Source organism: Clupea harengus, chromosome 22 (genome assembly GCF_900700415.2).
Source record: "Clupea harengus chromosome 22, Ch_v2.0.2, whole genome shotgun sequence".
NCBI lineage: Eukaryota > Metazoa > Chordata > Actinopteri > Clupeiformes > Clupeidae > Clupea > Clupea harengus.
This window is the reverse complement of record NC_045173.1, coordinates 8269736-8274735: the sequence shown is the minus strand read 5'-3', so window position 1 is coordinate 8274735 and position 5000 is coordinate 8269736. Positions and strand designations below refer to the sequence as shown.

Sequence of the window (5000 nt, the reverse complement as noted above, 5' to 3'; positions counted from 1 at the left end):
TTTCAGTGTGTGTTTGCGTGTGTGTGTGTACCTAACATCAAAATAATTCCCCCAGCACAATGAAATAGAGCCTCGTCCTGCAACAGTAACCCTCCCGTGTTTGGTGACCTCTCGGAGCCCTGGAATGGTGTTTAGGGGCCCCACTGGGCCCTTGTCCCCTCTGCAAACCTGACCTGCTTCCAGCTGCTTTCCTAAAATATGTTCCACTGGAAATCTCCACCCGCCTACCTCCACTTTTCCATCCCACCCCTCTCTCACTGGGACCCAGATCTACTCCACCTCAGGATCCCAACATGAACACACAGATCCACACATCATGCTTCCTCCCTTCAGTCATCTACCTTCTTTTCACCTATACTGACAGACGTGTTCTCCACATCTTTAGATCCAACTGAATGTTCTTCTGTGTCCTTCTGCACTGTATAAACGTAATTTAAGCTGTGCCTTTCTGTGCCGTGCCGTGCCGTGCCGTGCCGTGCCGTGCCGTGCTCTGCCATGCTGTGCCATGCTGTGCCACGATTTAGTAAGTAAGTGGTCATGTGTGTGATGAGGGTAAAAATGGTCTGTATCTGAATCAAAACAATTACCCAGAGCAAGAGTACTCACAACTTATGATTTATATTCCTCAGAAAAGCACCCAGTCTCACTCTCTCTCTCATTTTCTATCTCTCTCTCCCTCCCTCTCTGTGTGTGTGTGTGTGTGTGTGTGTGTGTGTGTGTGTGTGTGTGTGTGTGTGTGTGTGTGTGTGTGTGTGTGTGTGTGTGTGTGTGTGTGTGAGAGTGTGTATATGTCTGTGTACACATACAACTGAACATGATGTGCGTACACATGTGTGTACTTATGTGTGTGATCATTCTTGTGTGGGTCTGTGCTCACTGAAGCATATCTATTTGTGTGTCTGTGTGCATTGTACGACAGTTAAGACCTGGAGGCTGATGCCCTCTTTGGTATGTTGTTTTCCTCACTGTTACCTAGCGACGTCTGCTACTTATCAGGCACAGGGTTGGGGTATGACTGATGATTGCCTGTCTGCCTGTCATGCCTTTTTGCAGCCATTTTTCCATCTGTCTCTTCACAAGCTGCCAAATTTAATTGATTAAAATTACCTGACCGTATGAAGGCCTTTAGGCTTTCAAGTTTTATGGGCTAGACTATATTTCAGTAAAGTGCCTTATGCACACACACACACCTCTGTAGTCTCTAAAACGGAGTAACATGTAAGCCCTGTCTTACATGTGTCTTTTGTTCCATATCTGTGCAGGTCTAAAGGTGCTTTTCCACAGCAGGAACTCGGGGCACTTCCCAGGTAGTTTACAGGAAAAGCTTCCTAATTGGCCCTGTCTGGCTTTCTGTTTTCATTGCTGTGCAGGAGCTATGGACCTACAAGTGACGTAGCCTAATATTCTGCTCTTCGATTGCGATGTCAAGTCCGAGCACAACAAAATAATTACATATTTATGCAGAAGTAGCACCAACAGTAGACCGTTATTCAGATTTTCTAGATAATGTTTGGATTACCTGAAGGTCGAGTAGACGGTTGAATTCTGCTATAAAATTGCACTTGATTAAATGGCTTAATGGCGGCTGTAGTTACTTGGTGAACAAATATGCAGATGAGGAATACAGACGTGGTCTCTAACTCACATTGCGTTTAATCAATAAGTATCAACCATCACTGCAAGCGCCACCTAGCCCCGCCCACAAAACGGCCCTGAAAGCGGTCCTACAAGCGCTGTTCCTGCAGGGTAAAACTGCCTACAAATGCTGACCCCCCCCTAAAATGGCCTGTGAGTTACTGCAGTGGAAAAGCGCCTTAAGAGGCTCTTGACCCTTACAGGCCACCATACCACTGGGGGGGGGGGGGGGGGGGGGGGGTGTAGAGAAGAAGTCTCAAGGCCTATTTTTACTTGGCTGACCTATTTCTGTGTCTGGAGGCAGGGGAGGGCCGGGCCCTGCTAACGTAATGTCTGGATAGGTAGCAGTTTGGCCAACCCTTTGTTCCAGCAGGAAGAGAGAGAGAGAGAGAGAGTATGTGTGAGACATGGAGGGGGAGAGAGAGTGTGTGTGATACAGGGAGGGAGAGAGAGAGTGTGTGTGTGAGACAGAGAGGGAGAGAGAGTGTGTGTGTGAGACAACACTAAGAGAAAGAAACAGAGCGAAAGGAAAGAGAGAAAAAGGCGCGAGAGAGAGAAAGATTTCACAATGTAAACAACATCATCACAGCTATGAAAACTGTATTAGTGTGCCTTAACTGCATATCGCTGCAGATTTCTAGTGGAAAGGCAACACCAATGAGATGGACAAAATGTGACAGCTGAACACACACAGAAAGAGAGAAAAAGAAAGAGTGTGTGAGAGAGAGAGAGAGAGAGAGAGAGAGAGAGGCAACAAGCTGCAAGATTGGTTTTAATTAAGGACAGGCATTTGTTGCGGTCTAATAACCCGGATCCTGATGACTCATTGTTCCCACTCCCTAAAAGTCAAAGTCTGTCTTACACACATACACACACACACACACACACACACACACACACACACACACACACACACACACACACAGAGAGAGAGAGAGAGAGAGAGAGAGAGAGAGAGAGAAAGAGAGATGTGCCACAACTGTGAGTGTGCAAACAAGTGAGAGGACATTAATAACTCAGCACTGGATTGGAGGTAGAGTCTTCATTTGATTCCCTTCCATTCTCTCCATCCCTTTCTGTCTGAGTTTCTGTCTTTCTCTGTTGTTTGTTGACTTCTTTGCAGTCAACTGAAGATCATATTGACGGGTCAATCACACTTCTCACGCTGAGCAGGAGGCTGATGCTGCTGAACTACCACTGCCACCTCTCTGAAAAGAGACTCTATCTCCAAAACATTTCATCACTCCTCCTTCTTGTCTGGTCTTTCTATCCTTGTCTGCTCCTGTCATACTTTCTTTCCCCTCTTCTTCTCTCCTCTCCTCTCTCTCGTGTGTGGAGGAACAGAGGACACATATAAATACATCCTCTAAATGTCAGCGGACCCATACTCACAGCAAACTCCCACTCCCCACCCCCGAGCCTGAGCTCTTTAGCACCGGCTTATTCAGAGTTTATGAGCGGCCCATCGGGAGGGCAGGGGTAGGTGAGGGAGGCCAGTGAAGGGGCAACTGCAGGGGGACATGGAGCTCGATGATGTAACCAACATGTCACCGTGGCCACAGTGACTTCAAAAGGGCCACACAGTCAGAACCAGATCCTTACGAATGTCTCTGAGATTCATAGAAATAAACTGCACAGGCAATCATAGCATATTAAGAGAAGGCATCTGCAGAAAACTACAGTGATACTGAAGTCTGACTAAAGGCATATATGAGGATGCTGCAGTAGCAAGTTCACTGGAGTTCCTATGATGCATCCCAATGATTACTGGGAAGCTCTCATTTAGAAGTGTTATCGAGAATAAAGTGATTCCTCTCTCTTTCATTTGCTGACCGACTTTAGCTCAGTAAAACTGAAGGTCTCTTTCTCTCTCCCTCTCTCTTTCTCTCTCTCTCTCTCTCTCTCTCTCTCTCTCTCTGATGGGCAGGAGGAGAGACGGGCAGTGGTGAACTGTAGGAGGACATTATGCCGTTGCCATCCCAAGAGACTGTGATAAGGTACTTCCTTCCTGCCCTCAGCCTTTCATCTCTGGAGCGGAAAGAAGAAAGAGCGGAGGAACAGGGCCACTTCTGGTGCCATGACACACACAGCTACTGGATGTGATAGACCTGTGCCATGGACCATACTACTTCAGATGACAAACGAATGGATACACTGGATACATACTGTATGTTTAGCCATGAACATCTCCCTTCACACAGAATGGACGCAGGTTCAGGTAAATGCTTCCATCTCATGAAAACAATCCACCAGTAACCATCATTTTCTTACCGTCTCATAATAAAACAAAAATGATTCTCGCAGGAATCTTTATTGTTCAGTCCCTTCCGTTTTTCACGATTCTGCGAATTGCGACTTCAACACAAAATCAGCAATTCACTGCATTTATTCGCGATGCTGCATATTTTCTTATTTACTGCATTAATTGTGCATAACATTACCTTACTATCAGGATCCACCAGGACTCAGCACACACACACACACTCACACAAACACAAACACACACATACACCACAGAGAGGAGAGGTCTGCCTCCCACCTTGAGCGATACTACAAAGCATTTCTTCACTCTGAGGGCCACCTTTTAATAGGCTCTCTATTAGTTTTCACAGCAATGCTCATGAGCAATTTCCGTGGCTGTACAGAGGAAGACATTTTCCTCTCCCTCCCTACTTTCTATAAAACATCTAGGGGGGTTGTGCTTTCACTTCACCATAACCACCTTTATGAGGGAGAGAATGAGGCAGAAAGAGAGGTTTGTGTGTGTGTGTGTGAGAGAGAGAGAGAGAGAGAGAGAAAAAAAGAGAGAGAGAGAGAGAAAGAGAGAGAGAGTAATTAAGAGGAGAGGACGTGGCAGTGAGAAATGCAAAACTTTGATCTCGCAGCAAAAAAACATGACATCACTTTTGTCAGTAACAGCATGCTTTGGACATGCCACAAAGGTTTGAGCGTCTGTGTGTGTGTGTGTGTGTGTGTGTGTGTGTGTGTGTGTGTGTGTGTGTGTGTGTGTGTGTGTGTGTGTGTGTGTGTGTGTGTGTGAGTGTGTGGGTGTGTCCATGTGAATACATAGGAATGCCTGAAACCAGGTGTTATGCACATGAATATGTGGCTGGTGCTGTACATGGAAAAAGAACATGTGATCTGGCTCTGAGCAGGAATGCCAGTCTAAACACTGTTCTAGGGTCAGCCATTTGCCAATACTGATCTTATCAAAGGAAAATGCAAACGCTAGAATAATATAGTTGTCCACATACACTCTATGGGCCCATATGTGTATAGTGACAACTATAGATACTTACACACACACAGCACATTGATATACTGCACGCACACACATACACACTATTCTTTTCTCCCTCAACTAA

General features: G+C 46.0%; 1 protein-coding gene across 1 annotated transcript in view; it reads right to left on the bottom strand.

Annotated features, from left to right (window-relative positions):
• Positions 1-5000, bottom strand: part of fndc3ba (fibronectin type III domain containing 3Ba) — a 104756-nt gene that overhangs the window by 58338 nt on the left and 41418 nt on the right. The window lies entirely within an intron of this gene.